The sequence below is a fragment of the Melanerpes formicivorus genome, unplaced genomic scaffold (assembly GCF_026170545.1).
Source record: "Melanerpes formicivorus ecotype bairdi unplaced genomic scaffold, bMelFor1.0.p_v2 SCAF_22, whole genome shotgun sequence".
Taxonomy (NCBI): Eukaryota; Metazoa; Chordata; class Aves; order Piciformes; family Picidae; genus Melanerpes; species Melanerpes formicivorus.
This window is the reverse complement of record NW_027142374.1, coordinates 3,606,113-3,628,344: the sequence shown is the minus strand read 5'-3', so window position 1 is coordinate 3,628,344 and position 22,232 is coordinate 3,606,113.

Here is a 22,232-nt window from a genome sequence, read left to right as displayed (position 1 = left end):
TGCTGGCTGCAAACAGGTTTATGGACCCCTGTACCATCTGCATGCACATCCCTGCACCCATGGAGACTGCACCAAGCCAGAAGGCACACAGGCAACACACCCCAGCCCTACCAGCCTCATGGGCCATGCAGCTGCTCTAGAAGGGCTCTTTCCCACCACAGCTGGATGCTAGCTGTGTGTGCACTGACCACTGTAGGGAGTGCTGGGGATGTCACTGGGCTCCTGGCTGCTGGGAATTGTCTGCCTGTCCTGTGTCTCTTTTGTCAGGGAAGGTTTGGGCTGCAATGATGAGCTCTGTAACCCATCACCCTGCTTGCATTGAAGGGGTGTAGAGATGGCCGTTGGAGACTGGAGCTGTGTCTGCCACCTCTCCCTGTCATCTGTCCCCGTCTTGCCTGCCCCACAACCATTGCTTGCCTTTGTGCAGAGGGGACAGGCCATGGCACCCAGGCAGATCCCACTTAGCACAACCACTCAGCAAAACCTCTGGCTCCAGATCAGCTTCCTCCCACGGGTGGGCAGAGCCTTCTCCTGTCCCACAGCATGGTGTGACACAGTGCCAGCCAATGGCACAAGGCAGCCTTGCCAGAAACCCCTCCCGGCAGCTGGCACATGCCAGCAGAGCTGCAGAAGGCTGAGCACAACCCAGGGGTCCCCCAGGAGCAGTAAGGGAAGAGATGAACCCTTGGACTCAGCACTTAGCAAGCCTGTAGGTGCAGTGGCTGAGGGTAGGGGCTGCAATCCCCACCTCTAGGGTACACAGGGCCTGCCCCCATCTCTAAGGGCTGGAGGAGGTCTGCCAACACCCCTGCATTGCCCTATGCCCTTCCCAGGTCTGGCTATGGAAACACCCTTCCCAGACTGCACATCCACTCCTGGACAGGATGTCCCTTTCCTGTTCGATGTCCCCTTTGCTATGCCACAGGCCTTGAAGGAAGGGTACAGGTTGCGCAGCACCAAAAATGAGATAGAGGCCCCTCCCTTCTCTGGCACTGCACTCTTTGGCTCTCTGCCCTTCCATGCCCCTGGTGCAGCATGGGTACCAGGCTGGTGTGGCACCCAGCCCTCTCCAACAGCTCTGTGCTCCCTGAGCATAAGGAGGCAAACCCAGGCAGCAGAAAGGGAAGCAGAGCCAGACCCCAAGACAAAGCTGAGCTGAGGTCTGCCTGAGGACACGGCAGGGACTGAGCTGGGCTCCCCAGGGTTCAGAGCACCCTGCTGCCCCGGGTGAGCCCAGCTCAGTACGTCCCTGTGGCAGGGTCAAAGGTGACAGCTGCTGTCCGGGCAGTGCGGGGTTAACGCTGCACCATGGCCATCTCCGCGGCCACTCAAGATTTAATGAGTCTTGCTGGAGGCTTCAGAGGAATGAAGAGCTGCTGCTGAGCAGGGTGGTGCTTGCCAGGCTGGGGTGATGAAGCCGGCCCCGGACTCCTGGTACCCCCCAAGCCCTAGCACCCCTGGCCCCTACAAGGGATGCAAAGGTGGCATTGGGGTGGGTGAAGTTTTGTACCTACTTCTTATTCCTTGTCATTGAGCCAGGGTGCACCTGAGTTGTGGAAGAGGATGGGGGTGAGCATGGAGATGAGGATGGAATGGGGTTGTGGATGTGGGCAGGATGAGGATGGGAGTGAGGATAGGGATGGAGATGGAAGGAGGAGGGAGAGAGAAAGGGGAACAGAATGAGGAACATCCCTTTTCTCACTCCCTGCTGGACTGAGCTTCCAGGACTACTTCCAAATGGAGTCTGGTTCAGCTCTGGGCCAAGATGGGGACTTTTTGCTGCAGAGGCAGGGGGGTGCCTGTGTAGCTGATGCTCAGTGCAGCATGCATGGTGCAAGGATGCCTGAAACAGCATGGGGGCAAGAAGGAAAGTTTGGAGGTCCACCCCAGGGTCAGGTGTTTGTGGGGAGACACCCCCCAGCTTTGCACATTCTTGCTCTCTCCACTGCACCCCATCTGGGGAGGCTCTGCTGCAGCCAAGGCATTTGCCTTATGCAAGTGTTCCTCCCTGCTCCTCGAACGCTGTGTCCCAGCCCGGCCCAGCCCCGCGGGAGCCTTGCAGATAAACCAGTGGCTGGGATTTTCCACGCAGCCTTCGGAGCCCAGCTCCCTCCGTGGATCCAGATCAGATGGTGTCTCTGGCCAGGCTGGGGTTACCCCACTTCAGGCTGCTCAGGACCGTTCACAGGCCCAGGGATCCACTTGGGGGGGGGGGGAGGAAAACCAAGCTCCAAGATGAGGGTTCCCACTGCAGAGCAGCACAAGTGGCTGCCAGGCCCAACCTCAGCATGCATCTTTGTGTGGCAGGAGCCAGGGGCAGCCAGAGCCTGCACAGGGGCAGCAAGGGCTGCACAGGCATTGCCTACAGCAACCCCCTTAGGACACATACACAGGCATTGAGGAGACACTGGCACCCCTTCCTCAACTGGGCAATGCACAGGAGAAGGGAGAGATGCATCCTGAGGATGAGCCAATGACAAACTGGGCCATGCAGGAGCCCGTGTCCCCCAGGAACCCCTGCAGCAGGGCAGATGGGGATGAACAGAGGGGCTGCCCCACATCTGGGGCTGCATGAAGGCCTCAGGAGTGCTGAGGGTTGGGATGATGCTCAGAGCTGGAGGGCCTGAACCATTCTGCCTTCTGCCCTGCAGCTCAGCAGTACCTCCCCTTCTTCCATGCCTCCGTTTCCCCTCTGCACTGTTTCTTGTCGCCTTGAAGAGGGTTTCTCCAGGCCAGGGCCCTGTGACATACCAGTGCTCCTACAGACAGTCCCCAGCTGGGGACGGGGCTGCAGGGACCGCACAACAGCCAGGGTCAGACCAGAGACTCAGGCCAGGCACTGGGGAAGGGAGCTGTTGCCAGAGTATGCATGCCAGGACCAGGCTCTGGCAGAGCTGCCGGCAAGACGTAGCTGTGCTCTTTGCCAGCTTTGCCTGCCCATGGGCACTGGCACCTGTGAGGTACAGGCAGTGCCTCCCAACACAGCACAGGCTGTCCCGGCAGGTACCACACCGTTGTACAACCACCCAGACCCGCCCAGGCTGCGGTGCTGCAAGGGCACCCAGCAGTGCCAGCCTACAGCTCCATCAGGGATTACTGCTGCTCACTGGGCTGATTCTCCCTCCCTGGTGCTCTGCCACCCTATCACCCCTGAGCCCCGGCGGGATGGGGACCTGCCTGAGCCCAGGCTGCCATGGCAGGCAGGAGCTGCTTGCCACGGGTACAGAACTTGATCTCGGGGTGGAGGTCACATGAAAGGGTGCTCAGGTGGGTACATTGTGTCTCTCAGTGTTTTGCAGTCCCTAGCACCTTGCCCTGACAGCCACCACAAGCGTTTGTCAGTGTCAGGAAGTGAAATAAACAGCAGGCAGTCGCCTGGCAGCAAGACCGCAGGCGGGGCCGGAGTGCAGGGCAGGGTACACCTCACACCTCACCGAGGCACCCAACCCCAGGGACTGTTGGGGACACCCGAAGGGGGCAGGCAGGGGTTCATATCACAGCCTGCTCCTTCACTCAGCCCTTGGGTGTCCTCCCTGCATGCTCAGGAACTGCAGAATCAGTTTTCCTGTTGGGAAAAAAAGTGCCCTGAGTACTGACACGGTTTGTGGGCCACGTCTTCAGCTTGGTCAGATACTGAGGTCTGGCAAGATGCTGGGTCCATCTGTCCCATAAGGTCCCTGCATGTGGCCCAGGGGTATCATGCATCAGGAAGCCAGCAGCACTGGCTGCTATTTTATCCCCAGCCAACCCAGACAGGAGCCATCTGCTACGGGTCAGCACACTGAGAGCCATAGCTTTGTCCCCGTGCTGAGGTGGCTTTGTGTGCTGGGACAAGCTTCCCAAGGCTGGGATGCTGCTGGGAGCTGCTGGTGCAAGGCTGCAAAAGGATTTCAGCTTCCCAGGTAGAAAGAAGATGGAGCAGTCCCAAGGAGCTGAGCTTAGAGGAGCAGCAAGAAGAAATGGAAGGAGATGGTGTGTGAGGGCTGCACAATGACAGCAACAGGAGGCAGGTGGAAACAGACTGGGTCATGCAGGAGTGTGAAAAGAGGGCACTCAACACACAAACAACCTGAGATTCCTCCTGCCTGTCTGTGACAGCCAGTGTGACTTGTCTGCAAGATTAATGGGATCTATCAGAGGTGATAAGGAGGCTGCTAAGCCATGAAATGTTCCCGAGAAAGTGAACTTCCTCATTCCTGCCAAGAAAGGGAAATTCATTCAGAGCAAACAGCACTAGGACAAACAACTCAGCGAGAAACAGAAAGTTCTGGAAGCCAGACAAACAGCCAAGAGACCCAGAGGCTTTCATGTAGGAGGAGCTGTGCTCGGAGGAGCCTTGTCCCCTGGGGGACTGCCACATAATGAATGAGCAATGGGAGCTGCAGAAGGTGCCAGGGATTAGCCGGGATTTAGGGGCCTGGGGGACCCGGCCAATTTGCTTTAATTGATCATTAGAAGCAGCATAATCCCCGGGACAATCAGCGTGGGAAATCCGGGCAGCCATGCTCCAGGAGGACTTCGCTGGGGCACAAGTCACAGAGGGGTTGTCTCAGTCTGGGCGGGAGGCAGAGCAGAGGGGGCACGGGTTGGTTTGCACCCTGGGGAAGGCTGACCTCTCCATCCTGCCCCTCCGTGTCCCACTGCCACCCCACAGCCAGGACTGTCTGCAGGCCGTGCCCGGGGAAGGGGCAGGCAGCTGGCAGACCACCCCGGTGATGGCGATACTGGTGGCAGTTCCGTGCCAGGTTTACCCAATCCCCAAACACTGCCATGGACGTTTCTCCTGAGCTCAGCACGTAGGTTTCCCTGGCTGTGTTTAAGGTCCCCTGCCAGCCTTCCTAACCTTGTCAATGATTACCCAGGAGAGAGGTTGCCCAAGAGCCACTGGGACATGAACAGGTCAGGCATGACATCCCCATACAAACACAAACAGCTCTGGCCGGGCAGGGTGCCAGCTCCCAACAGTTCCTGCAACAGCCCTTTGCTGACACAGCCTCTGGCGTGAAGAGCCACCCAAGGGTGAGCTGTGGCAGTGGGGCAGGCAGGACACCCCAACAGCCCCTGCAAAGCCGAGATCCAACCATGAGGAGGATCAGCCATCTGCCCCTCTGCTCCTGGAGGAGATAATGTCCCTGAGGTGGTGACACTGCCCCATGGCCACTGCCATCCCTGCCTGCATGCCACATGTGTTTGCTGAGGCAGGTGTGGCAGGGAGGAGGGCACCCAAGGCCACTTGGGTACCATACAAGGAGAAGAATGTGGGCACAGGGCACACCCTGCTGCCTGTCCACCAACCTGGCAAACTCATAGTCACTTCCACCCCGTCCCCAGCAGCCCTGGCTCTGGGGAATGTGACCATTATTCAGCCCTTGCTTGGGGCTGCCTCCCAGTGTGGTGGCTGGTCTGTGACCCTTGTCTCGTTTAGGGGCATGGAGGTGATGGCAGAGGTGCAAAGAGATTCCATCTGATCATTCATGGTGATTTGCCTCCAATCATCAGCCCTCATTGTGGGGAAGGAGACACCCAGCTCATGTATGCCAGATTTCCAGGGCCCTGCATGCAGGGATGGCCCCTGTGAAGGGGAAGATACCTCTGGAGCCCCCCAACATTTGAGCAGCTGCCTTGGAACCTGCTTCTAACCTCAAGGCTCTTCTGCCCCAAGGCTGTGCTAGGACCAGACAGGGCTCTTGGTGTTCCTTCTCCCATGAACACCATGGAGCCTCCAGGAAATCCTCCCACTTGCCAAACGGGTGCTCTGGATGAAGGAGTGGGGTGTGGAGCTCCCCTCCCTCACAGCACAAACCCCACCTCCTCACCACAGTGATGCTTACAGAGTAGCCCAGTCCCCTAGGTCCCTCAGGAAGGGTCTCACTCTGCCCTCCATGCCCTGACATCCCCATCCCATTGCACAGGCAGTGCCCAGATAAGGTCCCCCTGGAGCTCCTGCCCCAAAATGGGCAGAGGGGACTCTGAGGAAGGGACATGGGAGGGGCTGCAGAAGCCGATGCAGCAAGCAGCCTGCCCTGCAACCAGGGTCACAGGCTGCTGCTGAACAGGCAGAGATAAGGCCTGGAGCTGGCTGGCAGGGCCGTGTGGCACTGGAGTGTTTGTTTTGTCTGAGCTCTCCACCCCACACCACCACACACAGCAGCCAGCTGCTGCAGCAGCCCTGCAGGGTGCAGGGTTGGCTTTGATGCAGATCTCCCAGGCTGTGGCATGTTCCAGGCTGTGGGATCACAAGCTGAAGCCCCTGCCATGACTTTCAGTCTTTGCTTTTTGCTGTGGGACCTCAGTGGGGTTTTGCAGAAGGAGTCCCCAGTGGAAGGACCCCAATAGGTCTCACCTGCTGCACCCAGAGCTCAGAGGAGGGGCAAGAGGTAGAAGCTGCTGCCCTCTTGGAGGATGTGTGTACTCTATTTGCACTCAGACCAGCGACAAACAGCATCACATTTCCAGCCTTTCCCTTCCATCCCTGCAGAAACTTCCCCTTGAGCCTATCTAAGCTGTCCCCTCAGTCACTTTGGTAGTTCTTCCATGTCTACAGCAGAAGATGCACCAGAAGGTCAAAGATAGTCTTTGGCCACCTTCAAGCCAAACACAGCTCTTGCCTGAGAGATGTGAGGCATACAATGGGTCTCCTGACCCACCATGAGCATTCCACAGTGTGAAACATCAGTGAGGTCCTGTTTTTAAGCAGCAAACTCTAGACCTGCCCCCAACCCTGCTGTTTCTGCTGCCTGAGCAGCTGCTGCTGCCCTGCACTTCAGGGAGAAGCCCTGGAGAGGAGTCTCACACTGGGGAGATGCAGACAGATGACCAGTGTGTGCTGGGACCCTCAGCTGCTCCTGGGTCTTCCTACAGACACCCAAACCCTCCCCTGCACAGAGTCACAGCAAGTGACACAGCCTACATGGTGCCAGGGGCACTGTGGCTGGGTCAGTGCCACAGGAAGATGCTCATATGGCAGGAGGGGAGCTGTGGGGGTGAGTGCTGGCAGGGCTTTGGCTGGTAGGTGGTGCCTTGGCAGCAGCTTGTTACTGATTCTCCAGGAGGGAGACCTTTGGACTGTGGAAGTTTCGAGGCTCAGGGAGAGTGAGAGTGCAGGCAGAGTCCAGGCTCAGAGCTGGCTGCCCAGACTTCCTCATCTGGGTGCTTACTGGGCTGGAGGCATGCTAGCAGCCCTGGGGTGAATGCCCTCTGCAAGGACTGGTGCATCTCTTCCAGCAGCAAAGCCTCTACACCTAAGAGGCCCTTTTTTGCTCCCATGTTCATTCACATCCCCCCCTCATTCAGCCCCCCTCCAATCCCTGCACAGCATGAGGGGCATGCAGAGCCCTCTTTCTGTCTCGGGAGGTGCCATCCTGTCTTGGTGTGAAAAGACTTCTTGGGGGAGTTGTTTGGGGACTGTTGCAGAGAGCTCATCCTGGGCCAGAGAGCAGCTGGGTCCCTCCAGGCTGTCCCAGCCCCATGTTGTCCCCATATCGATGCCAGTGCCCGATTCCTGCACCCTGGGCTGTGCTCACACGGCCACAGCAGCAGCCCCTGCCCTGCACTTGGCAGCAGGGCAGGACCCCCGGGCACTGCAGCTGCTTGTCGGCCACCTCAGCTCCCAGCCGGGACCAGCTTCCTCCCATGGAGGATCCCAATTAAACCAATTTCTTGGACGGCTCCAGCGATGCAGGAGCCGGAGGCTTTGTAGTTGTGCAGCCCCTGGTGCCACCCCCGGGGTCTCCCTGTGCCCCCTGTGCCCTCCCCATGCCCGGGGCAGCACCTGCCCTCTTGTGTAACACGTGGCCCGATCCTGGGGCGGTGGCACCGCTGGCCCCACTGCTCCTCATTGGGAACAGATCCCAGCAGGGGCCGAGCGCCGGGGCCCGGCCTGGCCTCACCAGGCACAAACAAGGCAGCAGCCTGCTGCGCCGGGAGCCGCAGCTCCTCTGAAGCTGCCGCCCGGCCCGGGCCCCGCCGGTGCCAGCCCGCTGTGCCCAGGAGCCGTGGCGCCGAGCGAAGTGGCACATCAAAGCCCTTCTTGCCTCAGCTCCCACCGGTCCCAGCCAGGCACAAAGAGAAGATTTGGCTGGGGAGAGGCAGGGCTCCTCCTGCTCTGAGCACCCCTTCCCCGCGCTGGAGCCCAGCCCCAGCACACAGCCAGCGCTGCGGTTGGGGTAGAGAGGGATGGGAGCTGCCATGTGGGAACGCAGAAGGTGGCAGAGCAAGTCTGCATGGGTGGCAAGAGGGGCAGCAGCCGGGTGGGCTGAGCTGTTCATCGCAGGGCACAGGACCCGCACGCCCAGAAGCCCAGGACAGGTGGACAGACAGACGGTGGCAGGGACCTCCATTGTATAATGGGAGGATGCTCCGAGGTCCGGCTGCAGGAAACTCCTGGGGTTGTGACATCAGGGAGACAGCCCCAAAAGTGTCACATGCCAGTGGGACAGTGCATGGGCACATGCCTGAGTCAGGGTGGTAGTCCATGGCACCCAGACAGTGCCAGGGCAGGATGGATGTGGATTGTGGTTAGCCAGCAGACAGAGGATGCCTTGTGGATGGCCTTGGCATCCCCAGCACCGTGGGAGAGTGCATCCACACCAGGACACACACAAAGCTCTGCACCATGGACGTGTGCACACACCTGCAGCCATACACAGCTCCATGCTCAGGGGGACCAAACCTTCATCGTTCCTCAGGCAGCCACTGGGATGGCAAAAGGCTCTGGAGATGTAAGACCTTGCTGCAAGGGAGGAGATGAGAGCAGCTCAGCTGCCTGTGACAGCAGCAGTGGAAACTACTGGTTCTGGTACCATCCAGAGCCCCAAGGCTTCCCTGCAGACTAAGAGCTTTGGGGCTGGCTGCCGGGCAGCAGTGCATAGCAAATCCTTGAGCCATGGGCTGCCTGCTGGCTCTGGCAGGCAGTGTCATTATCATTATTATTGTTATTACAGCAAAACCAACAGCAACAATAACTGCTGCTCACTGCAGTTGCATCATTGCTGGCATCACCACCACTATCAACTCACCGGGAAACTGCCAGCCCAAGGGCAGGAAGCACAGCGGACCGGGAACTCACCCTGTGCCAGTGCTTGTCCAGTGATCTGCCCTCTCTGCAGAGGACCCACAGCCCTGGGCAGAGAGACAGGGGTGGAGGTGAACTGACAGCTCTGAAACACTCTGCTATCAGCCTGCTGGGAGCTGTCCCTGTCCCCAGGGGCCTGGCAGGGTGTCACCTGGAGAACAGCCAGGGTGGGTGTCACCATCCAGAGCTCTGCGTCTGCCAGGCAGGATGCCCCACTCGTGGGAGGGGACCTCTTGGCTTTCTGGCTCTCCTCCTGCCCCAGGAAATGTTCCTGTTAATGGGTGGATTATTAGGGAATTAGGGGTTTGTACAGTAAGTAGGTCTGGTCTGTAGGCTGCTGAGGGACAGGGATTACCCTGGGACAGTGGTTGTGTGCTAGTACCTCTCCAGTCAGAGCTGGTGCTGCTGAAGAGCTGAGCCCCGTGGGTGCTGGCACCCACCCTGGCTGGTGGTGCCTGAGCTCCACTCCCTTCAGGAAGTCGGAGCAGGGATGCTGCATGCCTCTGTCTCTCCATGTCACCCTCCTGTCCTTGAACTCCAGGTCTCAGCAGGGTCCTGCTTTGTGGCTGGGGCTCCCAGCTCTCCTAGAGACTGAGACAGGGCTCCCAGCCTCCTGGTGTGGTGGGGCTGTGCCTGGGAACCAACCCAAAAGCTCACTATCTGCCCTAGGCAAGAAGAGGCAATCCCCAGCTTCCTGTAACTGCTCACTGCTCTCTGACATCACACTTAGGAGAAGCACACACACGGCAAAGGCAGCCCACACCCAGCAAAGGCTACCCACCCCTCCTGCTCTGACCTCCCTGCCTTTGCCCAGCCTGCTTCCTTCGGGATGCTGTGGGGAAGCAAAACAGCCAGAGCCCAAGGCCAGGCTGTCCCTTGTGAGGCTGAAGCCAGGAGCACTGTGCAGCATTTCTGGCCGGTCCCAGCTCTGCCCTGCTGTGTGCAGCGCAGCTGTGATGGTACTCACGCGTCTCCTGCTGAATGCCACCACATCACTGCACGGGGGGGGAGCAAGGTTCTTACCCTGAGAGCAAATCCCTGCTCTGAGCCAGGCCAGGATTATGCTCAGGGGATTCTGCAGCAGCAGCTCTGCCCAGGAGCCTCCCTGCTGCCACAGGGCCACAGCACTATGCCAAGGGGGACAGCACACGTGTGGGGACATGTGAGCATGCACAGAGACCCTGCACCAGGCTCTGGGATTGAGTATCCCACCAGAGCCCAAACCTCTGGGGCTGTCACCTGTGTTTTTGTCCTGGGGAAAACAGAGAAGCAACTTGTCGTTGTCACCTCTGCCAGCACCCCCTCCCCACTACCTGGCTGGCACAAGAGCTTTGCTGGCTGGTGAGGCCTGGGCAGTGCCAGCAGAGCAGAGTGGGGCAGACCCTGCTCTCAGACTGGATGTGATTAGGCAGACAGAGGCTGAGAATAGCATGGCTGCGCCACAGGAAAGCTGTAATGCCAATTAATCCAGGCTTGGGGACGTGGTACAATCCTCTGGGGCTGGTGGGGATTCAGACAAGGAGAGAAAATGCCCATGCAGTGTGTGGGTGCCCAACCAACCCCTGGGTCTGGCCACCAGCATGCCCATCCTTGAACTCTATCCCTACCTCCTTGCTTGGGGTGACCTGTTTCTGCCCAGGGCTGTAAGAACTGTCCCCTGCTCCCCTTCCACCACCCTGGGGTCACTTCAGCTCTGACTCTGGTGACCAAGAAAGGTCAGACACTAAAGGAGAAGGTGACAGGGTTGCTTCATGGCTCCAAGGGAGCTTCAATGTTCCTGTCCATCTGATGCTCCCCAGCGTGGGCCAGCCACCCACAGAGCTCATCCCTGTGGCATCTGGGGCGGGCAGGTGCCAGGAGCCGGGCACGGTGCTCTATGTAAGTCCAGCATATCTCCTCCCTGCCTGCTGCTCCCACCACAATGGCAAGCAGACAACCTGCCAAAAATGCCTTTCCCTTCCCACTTCACCTCACAGCAGGACTGTGGGACTTGTGGGGAAGATGGGGAGACATGAAACCCCAAGGCTGGCCCGGCAACCCCACTCCCAAGCTGTCCCACTGCATCCCATCACTAGGATGGGTCCCAGCCCTGATGGTTTATCCTCTGCTGTGACTCAGCCAGCTCTGCAGGCTTATCTTCAGCCTCCTCCTCCCACGAGCTTGCAAGCTGCTTCTGGGCAGCCTCCTTCTGCTCACCATCTCTCACACCTTCTGCCCCACTTGTGCCAGCCCAAGAGCTGGCACAAGGCAGCACAGGGTTATCTCCTTCAGGGCAGCTTTCAGAGGATGGTCCTCAGCACTGGGTAGGAGCCAGCCCTCAAAAGCATCCAGGCACCCAGAGGTGTCCCCCCCCATCCCATCGAGGTGTCTGGGTCAGCAATTATTAGGAAGTGGGAAACACAAGTACCAACCAAGGCACTGGTGGACTGAGAAAGAAGCTGAAGGTGCTTTCCAGCCCAAACCACTTCCAAGAGGGATCAGTTCCCAGACACATCAAAACCAGAACATTTTCTTCCCCATTCAAGTTTAATTTTTGCATCAGGACTGCTTATTTTTAACCAAAGCCATGAAGCTGGGCACAGGCACTGTGCTTCTGCTGACTCTTGTTTTCTTTTGGGAACCCCCCAATTTTCAGGTCTAGAAGGTCCCACAGACAATGTGGAGATCACAGTGGTGTAGAGGAGGATCTCTGGGCTGACAGCTCAGATGTGCTGGGCATGTATTTTCAGGTGCTGGATCCCACTTTGAACCCTGCCCTACCTGATTTTGACTCTAGACTCTGGATCTCCAAATCAAGCTGACCTGAGGCACCCAAGAAGCTTCTGCCCCCCCAGCCCTGTTGTGCTGCGGAAGAGGAAAGCCAAGAGCAGCACAGGGCTCCTTTTTTGTTCAGAGCTGGTCTCTTCAGCTGTTTGCTGTGCAGATGACGTTCACCACGGCTGTTGTACTCTCCCTGGAGAGGGAACGTTTTGAAGCTGCCTCTTGCGTGGCAGAGGCTGACGCAAGGCGCATGCCTGGGGCTGTGCGTGTGCAGGATCAGGCCATCCCGGTCTCTATCCAGCCAAGCACATCACAGCACTCTCATGCTGGAGCGCTTCGAGGCACCGCTGCTGTGCCACCAGGGGACTCTGCCCGGGTGTTCCCCCCGCCCGGGAAGGGCTGCCGCGTCCCCCCAGCAGCAACACTCCCGCCGGGCACAAGCGCGGCGAGCCTGCTGCAGCCACTTCCACGCGTGGAGCCCACCAAGCCCCGGCGCAGTCCTGCCCGTGGAGCTGCCGCCCGGCCCGTTACCATGTTTGGGTGTTTCTGAGCCAGAGGCTGACTCAGAGCTCCGTTCCCGGGACTTGTTTACACAGCCGGAGCAGAGCGGGAGGAGCATGCGCGACTCGGGCTGGCACTGTGGCTGGCACTGTGGCTGGCCCAGCGTGCCCCCCATGAGCAGCTGGCTCTGTCACCCACTCCCATGCCCCTGCGTTCCTTTCAGAGCAGGAGCTGGCAGGACCCCAGCCAAGCATGGGGAGCACTGGTGGGGCTCACACAGTGTGGTGGAGGCAGAGCCAGGTGTGCTGCTCCAAGCAGGTGATTTTGGGCTGCTCTACCCCTCTGAGCAGGATCAGCCCAGCAGCTTCATTTTCCCTTATTTATTTCTGCTGCTGTGCAGTCCCTTACCCTTTGCCAGCTGTGCCTGTGGCATGGTGATGCTCCCATCCTGCCACCAACTCTCTCAGGAGCAGCTGGCATGCATGCCTGACTCAGGCAGCTGATGCCATTGGGGTTTCTTGGAAACCAAACCACTTCTGGGACTGCCTAGAATAGCACTCAGCAAACAGCACAAAACTCCCCAGGGCTGAGCAAGAAGTCACTGCTCTCCTGCCTCGCCCCTGGCGTTGGGCAATGCCTGTGGCAACCCCTGGCACCATACCCTCCATGAGGAAAGGGAGATGGATGTCTCTGGGCCTCTCCAGATGGCTGTTTCCACCCAGATGCCACCAGCAAGCCTGCAGCAGGGCAGGCAGAGGTGCAGATGAGCAGAAGAAAGGCTGTTTGGGGCACTGTTTTTTCCCAATCTCCAGCTCCACAGTGCTGGAATGGGCACCTGGAGGCCTCTTTGCAGCCCTTGTACTGAGGCTGCTGCTTGCAGCCCTCAAAGGACATTTCTTCCTCCAGAAGCTTGGTCACAGCAGGCTTGTTTATCCCATCAAGTGTTTGTTCTGGAAAGACAAACTGGGTTTTTTTGGGGGTTGGGGCTTTTGGGGGGGTTGGGGTTTTGGGGGGGTTGTTTGTTGTTGGGTTTTGATTGCTTGGTTCTCAGCCATGAAAACACCTGGCTTGACATAGAAAATGAGAGAGACTGAGAAAAATACATTGAAGCAGGCTCCTCTGCCTCTGTTCTTCCTTCCCTGTGCACCCTGAGCAATGGGCTTACCCTTAGCAAAGCTCTTCCAGGAAGCTGTGACCAGCCCAGGCTGGCACAGACCTGGCCAGCCTGCCTGGCTGGGTGTCCTGCTCAGGTAGATCTGAGGGCTTGGGCTGGGGGGAACCCCACGGCTTCACAAAGCAGGGACGCCTTTGAACAGGCTGACTTGCTTCTGCATGTGTGGAGCCAAGGCAGAATGTGGCAGAGAGAAGAGCCACGCCATGGTAGGAAGGAGACAACATCACCTCCCATTTCCCCGTGGTGGTTTTGGTCCCTGGCTGGAGCTGAGCAGGCAGAGCAGGGCTTTGCTACGAGACTGAAAGCGAAACCCACGTTTCCTGACTGCAGGCGGCAAGCAGAGGAAGAGAAGGAGCAAAACAGCCACCTGTGTCCCACTGCTGGGAGAACTTTGCGTGGAAGAAGTTGAGCAACAGCAAATGGGGACTTCAGGGAGGCCTTGTGCATGCCTTGGTGGCAGGGGCAGCAGAGAAGGACTAACAGTGCTGGGGAGCTTTAGTCAAGGAGCTTTGTGGGTGTCCTGGGTGCTGGAGCCAGGTGGGTGCTTACAGGGCAGAACAGGCAGTTCTTGCTCCTGTGTGGGAAGCTGTGCAAGAACTTTCTCCACAGCCCTTCAGTCACTGCTGGACCTGGCCAGGGAGCAGGCAGTGTTGCTGGTGTGCAGCAGCTGATCCCACAGCCTTTGCCACTGGGGTGGTGTTTCTAGGGTTTCTGGGAGCCTCTCTAGCACACCCTCCCCAGCTGCCTGCCATGCTGTATGACCATGGGTATCTTCCCAGCCTTTCTGACCACAACAGCTCCCAGGATTTCCTTCAGCTGTGTTCTGTGGGTATTTCAGGGCTTTCCTCCACCCTGCCCTATCCCAGCCATCCCCATTCCCAACCCCAGCGTTGCTCTAAGAGCAGAAACCAAAGCCTGGCCCTTCCTGCCTTCCCACAGTGTCTGACAGCTACTGCCCAAAATAGCTAGAAAAGCCCTAAAATAACTACCACTGCCCACTCATCCCATTCAGTGTCCTGAGGAAGACGTAGGAGAGCGTGCAGGGGTAGGGGTGGGCAAGCAGAGGGCCCAGCCTAGGAAAGTTCCTCCCGTGGGAGCATGACTTCCCTGGCCACGCAGGAAAACAACAGTTGCTGTGGTGACGGCTCAGCGCTTTCTGCTTCCTCCCACAAAATGGGGTGAGTGTGACATCAGCAGCCATCATCCCTGACAGCACAGCTCCAGCCTCTCCCACCCTGACTCAGTCCTGGCCACCTGCCCCAGCCCCGCCTGGCACCCAGCCAGGCTGAGGATTTGGCTTCCCCAGTCACCCTCTCACCATGCCCAGGCATCTCTACCTTTCCTAAAGCTCTCTTCAGGTAGCAGGATGTGGAGCCTGGGTGACACTCAGCATGTTCAGGCTTGGAAATGGGGTTTTCCCATCCCTCCAGCCCTGTTCTGGCTTAGCCAGCAGCATGAATGCCACCCCTGGCTGTGTAACCCCTCTGCCAGTGGTGGATGCTCAGGCAAAGCCACTCCAGTCCAGGTGCCCTTCAGCTGCCTTCCCTTTCCATCCAGGGCATGCTGGGGCAGCCAGCCTGACTGGCTGGACTGTCCAGTGTGCCCACCACACACTTCCAGAGCCTTTCCCAGAGAGTCTTCTCCTGCAGCCTTCCCAGACAAGCACCCTGGGGTGGGCATAGGGATCCTCTCTGAGCTACTTGTCGCCAGCACATCCCCAGCGCTCCAACAGAGTGCTCCTTGTTCCTGTTGACATTTGCAGCTCGTCTCCTTCCTCCAGGGGGGCCATGCCAAGAGCACCCCTGCCCTCTTGACTCATCATGTCATCTGGTCCCAGTCCAGCCGGGATCCCCTCACCCCCGGGGTGCCTGCGCTGCCTGTTTGTGTCTGCTGCTCCCTGGTTACCAGCCCCTGAGTCACCACAGAACCTCCCAGCCAGGGCAGGGAAGCCCAGAGTCACATTTTCCATGAAAGTCTTGCAACGTTTTCAACCTTTCGAGGTGGGGAGAGATGTCATCAGGTTGTGATGCGGAGTAGAGACCTCCCAGGGACCAGGACTGCCTCCAGCCCCATGAACGGGGACCCTACAAGCACCGTGCTCTGCCAGCCCCATTCCCTGCCAGCCCCATCCCCTGGCCAGCCCCATGCTTTCCAGCCCCATGCCCTGACAGACCCAGAGTCAAGGGGCTTCCAAGCAGACCCAGTATGGCTGCAGAGCAGGGCACTGGGGAACATGAGCTGAGATGCCAGGAAGATGAGGCAAAGCCTGGGCAGCCAGGCCTGGCAGTGAGGCTGCAGCACGACATGCAGCATCCATCACTTGGAGGCTGCAGCCTTGCAGCAGCTTTTCCAAGGCAGCTGGAAGATGACACCTCTCAGGTGGCTCTGCTGTGCCTCAGTGTGAGCCTGGGGCTTGGCTTCATTTCTGCCACATGGCACTGGTGGGTCTCCACCACCCCAGGGCTGTGAAGTGCCAGAGCCACAGTGCAAAACCCTCTGGAGCGAGTACACCATCCAGCCAGGGTCCAGGCCCGTCCATGATGCAGACCTCCCACATCCAGCTCCCTGGAGAGCACTGGGCAGTGTGTGCCATACCAGCTGGGCACAGCATCAGGCCCTCTCCACCCAGCCCCAGCAGCCCTAAGGTCTCTTCCAACCCAAACCACTCTATGAATCTATGAAAGTGGATGGAAAGTGTCTCCAGTGTAAAGCTTATCACACCTGGCCCCGCTCTGTGGCACAGTCAGGCTGCAAGGGGTCAGGCAGGGTGGTGCTGACAAGACTCCAGATTTGCCCACCCATGCCAAACTGGGCTCTTGCACCCTGAGAGCAACCTGGGGACACACGCTGCTGGGCTCCGAGATACAGCTCCTCCTGAGTGTGTTACACCCTGATAGTGAAGCTGATCTGCTGCCAGCTGGCCAAATCCTGCCCCCTTAGGGACAAGTGGAGCCAAATGGCTCCCAAACAAACAGCAGCTAAAGCTTTCACGGTCCAGAAAGTAGCTCCAGGGCAGATAAGGATACAAGGAGGGGGGGTGTGAAGTAGTTGCAGGGGAAAGGCATTCTTCTATCCATGCTTTCCCCAAGAAAGATTGGACTGGATGATCCTTCCAAGCTGGTGTTTTCTGATTCATCTTTTGGGGAATGCTGCTTACTCCCATCAGCTCTGAACACCCTTCCCTTTATAGAAATAGAATAGACTAGAGTAGAACAGAATAGAAATAGAATAGAACAGAATTAACCAGGTTGGAAAAGACCTTCAAGATCATGGAGTCCAACCTATCACCCAACACCATCCAATCAACTAAACCATGGCACCAAGCACCCCATCCAGTCTCTTCCTAAACACCTCCAGTGATGGTGACTCCACTACCTCCAGCCTTCCAGGCTCCCATCACCCCCTCCCATGTTCAGCTCATGAGAATCACAGGATCACTGAGGCTGGAAAAGACCTTTCAGATCAAGTCCAACCTTCAGAAGAAGGCAGGAGGTGTGCAAGGACAGGGAACAGGCACTAGCCAGGGAAGGCACGGAGCAGGCAGATACAACAATCCTGTGCCAGCCAGCAGATTGTCACTGGTGGGCTGGGACATGGGGGACACGGGCACAGGAGCCCTGATGCTGAGTGAGGGGTGAGCAGGTTCACTGCGGCTGGGCAGACAGTGGGGCAAGATGACTTCCTGCAGGCACTGTGTCACCTCCGGCCCTTCCTCTTGCCCAGACAGACAGACAGACACATGCTTTGGTGAGCAACCTCACCAAGCATGCTCTGCACACGTAGGGAGCAAACCCACAAGTGGGCACTGAGGTTTCTCACCCCCTTCCTGCCTTGCAAGGTCCGGGGTGGGAGTCTTGATGAAGCCTCCACTACTTTGGAGCTGGCAAAGGTAAAAGTGCTCTCAAAAAGCATTATAGCAAGAAAGGTCAGCAGGATCACAGGGGGCTTCATCCCCTGTTAGGGTTGGAGATGGTAGAGCTCCTCTTGAGCCCCATCTCTCTCCTCCCAGCACCATCCAGCCCCGCAGCCCCCGCCCAGCCCCACCAGCTTGCCAGGAACCAGCATCTGGAAGGGATCAGAGCTGCAAACCGCTGCAGGGAAAGAGGAGGGCTATAAATAGCAGCAAGTTTCCAAATCAAAGACTAAAACCAACAACAAATGAAGAGCACAGGCTGCAGTGCTGGCTTTTCTGCCCAGCCTGTTTGTATACTTAGTCATCTTTTATTCCTAGCTTGTTTTCAATGTTCCCTCATCATTGTGCTGTTCTGGGTCTCTCCTCTTTCCCACTGGGCAGCTTCCCAGAGACACATTTCTTGGAAGGTTGTAACCTCTTTAGTAGTTTTAAACCAAATTCCAGGCAGAAATGTTAGATTTTCTGTTCATTTAGCAAAGCCTTACCCCTGTCCAGGACAGCACTGGCCTTGTTGAACACAGCAGGGTGGTAGGTACAGCTGGGGGGCTCTCATGTTTCACCCAAGTGAGTGGATGATGTTTTCTTGGGAGCTCATTGGTGATAGGAAAGTCTCAGCACCTCCAGGGAGAGGCTGAATGGACACCCAGGTTTGACCATCACAGCTAGGAGGTGGTGGAGGGATGAGCTGCAGAAATCTTGCCCAGCTGCTTGGAGGGTTTCCTTTGGCTCATCCCCAAAAGTCTCATCCCCTCAGGACTACTCAAGCTCAGCATCAGAAACGGGACCCCAAGGGTATTTCCTTGTGTCCCAGGAAGAGGCTTGGCACCCCACAGGTACTTCCCACTCTCCCTGCTGGTGCCCAGGAACTGGCATGATCCATGGGTCACTCTCCAGCTTCTCACAACCACCACAGCTCCTGGTAGTGCATCTTTCATGGGCCACTCATGGCCCCAGAGGCATGTCCAATGGGATAGGTGTGCCTCAGCTCGCAGTGAGTGTGCTGAGTGTTGAAAGACAAGGGAGAGATGAGAAATCTCACCTTTACCCAGCAATCCACTTCCCAGTTCAAAATCCCCAACCACAGCTCATGCCCTCAGGCCCTGGGTGAATGAATCCCTACCATCTCCCTCTCCACCCAGGGCACCACAGATGACTGCAAACCAGGGCCAGCCAGCCCTGGGCAGCACAGACACAGCTTCACGTGCAGCCCTGCCCCAGAGCTGCTGCTGTTTACCAGGTTTAGTGCGCTCTGAGGCTGTTTTCGTGAAGGGCTGAGGCTTGGCAGACTCAGCACTGGCAGCAGTACTGTGCTGCAGCTTGGCCAGGATGGCAGGGCACACACTCAGCCACCCTTTGAGCTATAACCTCATAAAGCTGCTCCAGGCAGCTGATGAATCACCTCTGCCCCTGTGCTGGGGACAAACACGACAAAAACACCTGGGCAGCACTCCCTGAGCAAAGCAGCAGCAGAGCCTGACCCCTTCTTGTGGCCTCACTGCCCTCCACAGCACCCCTGGCCTCCTGCAAAGGGGCAAGGAGATGTTGGTGCTTTGGTGCTGGATCCTCAGGCTCCTTGGCTCATGGGTTTCACAACCACAGCAGCCCCACAGCCTCCAGCTCTCCCCTCCCTGGGCCAAGTGTGGAAGAGGACAGCAGGCACTGGAAGCAGCCAGGGCTGAAAAATGCTTCAGATTTAGTTTCCTCCTTGGGATTCTGGTTGCTGGTGGCTAAAACCAGAGGAGAGCAGGGCCAGCTTCCTGGGGACCTGAAGGCACTCAAGGCCATGGTGGTGGCTGCTAACACTAGCAGTGGCAGCAAGGGCATTGACAGACAAATGGGGACCCACAGAGAAGACATTTGTAGCAATCACACTAGAAAACACCAAGTAGAGCAGTACTTGGTTCCCTGGGGTACCCTGTGGGAATGCTGCCCATCAGTGGGAACATGATGTGTGCCATGTACTCTTGGCCTTTGGACACAGTAGAAATCCAGAGCAAGGTCTTCAGGAGCTAGAGGAAGGCCTTTGGGCTGGATGATAAGATAAGGCTACTTGGTTCGAACAGCTTCATGTCCTCCATCTCCAGACATCAGGGTGCAAGAACATCCTCACTTGGGATGGACCACAGGATCAAAGGCTGATGGCAACAGCTGAGTAGAAAGCCAGACAAATGCTGTGAGGCTGATGGGCAGGGACACCACCCTGCCTTCATGTCTCAACCCTCCCCTTGAGCCCCTCAAGGGTTGGACAGCCCCTGTCCCAGAAACCCAGAGCACCCTAGCTGGGTACCACCCCACTCCTGGGGGCACAGAGCAAGGTGCAGCCCCGGCCTGTCCCATGGGGACCCATCCCTTCTCCTGGGGTGGCATTCAGTGCTGATGGTATGTCTGGGAGCTGCTTATCTCAGGTCATTGGCCCCATGCCCAAAGCCATAGCTGCTCACATTCCTGAGGGTCACTGGGGCAGTTCTCAGAGTTCCAACTGAGCCACAGCTGGGAATGGCCTAGCACCAGGCATGGGTACCAACAGACAGGGGCATGTGCTGGCACTGCTGTCTTGGGCTGGTGTTGGGCTGTGTCCTGCTCCACAGGCTGCCCTGCTCCATGTCCACGTCCCACTGACACAGCCAAGCACTGGTCCCAGGACAGGCTGCCTTGGGGGTACCCCTCCAGCCAGACACCCCCACCAGCACCCACCACTTACCTGCCTCCCACCCTCCTGGCTCACTTCCAAGCAGGGATGAGGAATAGCTGCAGTGGGCAAGCTGGGAATGGGCCCTGCCTCACCAGCATGGTGTGGGGCATCACCTCGCTGTGCCCTCTGGCCAGGGCTGACCTCATCTGGCTGCTGTCAGGAAGGTGAGTGTCACAGCCAGGCACAGCAAGGCAGCCTGCTGCCAGCCCAGCCCAGCACCAGGCTTCCAGAGGGGCTCCTGGCTTCTCTTTCACAGCAAGGGCTGTGCCATCAGCCCACGATAATGTCAGTGTCCTCCCACTCCGGATGAGGGACGCCATCCAAACAGCCTCCAAGGAAGCAATTAAGCAGTTTTGTGCTAATTTGGGGCAAGGAGAGGGTGGCAAGGCTTCATGCCATGCTGCCACTGGGTACACAGGTACCTGCTGGTCCTGTCCCACAGCAGGTCTGGATTCTGGGCCCGGGGTTACCATAGGGGAGAGGCAGCAGCACCCATGCTGCCCCTGTGGTCACCGTAGCTCTGGTAGGGTGAAGCATTGTCCTTGCCCAGCAACCAAGGGCAAGTCCCAAGTAATATGTGAGGATTTGAGCCTCCTTACAGCAGCGGGGAGCAGCCTCCAAGCTGGGCTTTGATGGCAGGTGTAGAGGCTGGTGATGTCACCCAGTGACAGCACACACTGCAAGCCGGGTGGGTCTGTCTTGGAGGCTTCAGCTGCGGGAGTCCCGTGACGATGTGACAATCTCCGCTTGCCTTTGAAAGGCAATGACACAAATGGTGAGTTTCCTGCCTTCCCAATTATGGTGGGGAAAACCTGGAAACTTTCCTAAATACGTGCTAAAAGCATCCACAAAGGAAATGTCAGCAGAGAGGCGGTGACAATACCTTACTTGAAAGGATGAAATACCGAACTCCCACGGACCCAGCCCTGGGGTCACACCCCGGCTCCCCCCGTGCCCACAGGGCACATCTCGCTCCTCTCAGGGGACCAGGTGACAGCGCCTCTGGCAGCGGGGCCTCATCCTGATGCTGCGCTGCCGGGAAACAGGACTTGCAGGAGAACCCAGGACGAGCCACCAGGCGCTTTGCTGACGCAGCACAAAGCTGGAGCGCTGCGCTTGGCCGAGTCCAAGGTCAAGGGCTGTAAATTCCTTGTTATTTTTATCTCCAGGGTAGTAGTCGGCTGAAAACAAGAGGAAGAGCAGCTGGGATGTGGGGAGGGAGGGGTGGAGGGGAGGTGCAAGGAAAGTGGTTGGGTTTGCCTGCTGAAATAAGGGCAAAACCTTAATAACCAGGTGGGAGGGGAGAGAGAAAATGGGCGCTGCAGGGGTGCCCCCAGAGAGGGCCTTGCAGAGGTGGGCAGAGTGTGAGTTTATGCCCCACTAGCCTTGGAGCTGCAGCTGTACGTGTCCTGGCAGCTGGGGTAATGCTGCTGCAGCCCAGGTATGAGAGAGGACTGGAGCACGGGCACAGGGTGCAGGGCAAGCTAGACCCCGGGGTCATGTCTGGGCACACGTGTGCAGCAGAGAGGATCTGCCCTGAAGGCTGAGCTGGGAAACAGCAGCTTGTGGCTAGTGTTGGGAAAGGGCCTTTTCTCCTCTTTGGTGCAGTCCTTAGAAGCAAGGCAGACACCAGCTCCCTCCTGCTCTGCCTGGGGCGAGGATGAGCAGGGATCCTGTGCTTGGGGATCGCTGCTCCATCAGCAGCCACCACAAAGCCAGGGTGCTCAATGGCAAGGTGCTCCCTGCACGCAGTCAAAAGGAGATGGGAGTGCTGGGCTGTGCTCTGGATGTGCCCCCCCCCCCCCATCAGATGGGAGATGGGAGGTGCTGGGCTGTACTCTGGATGTGCCCCCTCATCAGATGGGAGATGGGAGGTGCTGGGCTGTGCTCTGGATGTGCCCCCCCATCAAATGGGAGATGGGGGTGCTGGGCTGTGCTCTGGATGTGCCTCCCCCCCCCATCAAATGGGAGATGGGAGGTGCTGGGCTGTGCTCTGGGTGTGCCCCCCCATCAGATGGGCATTTTGCATGCAGCCTACACATCCTGTGGCATCTCCACAGCAACGGGCAGAACACAGCAAGGGGAGATGGTGACCATGAGGAAACCACGTGCCTTCAGC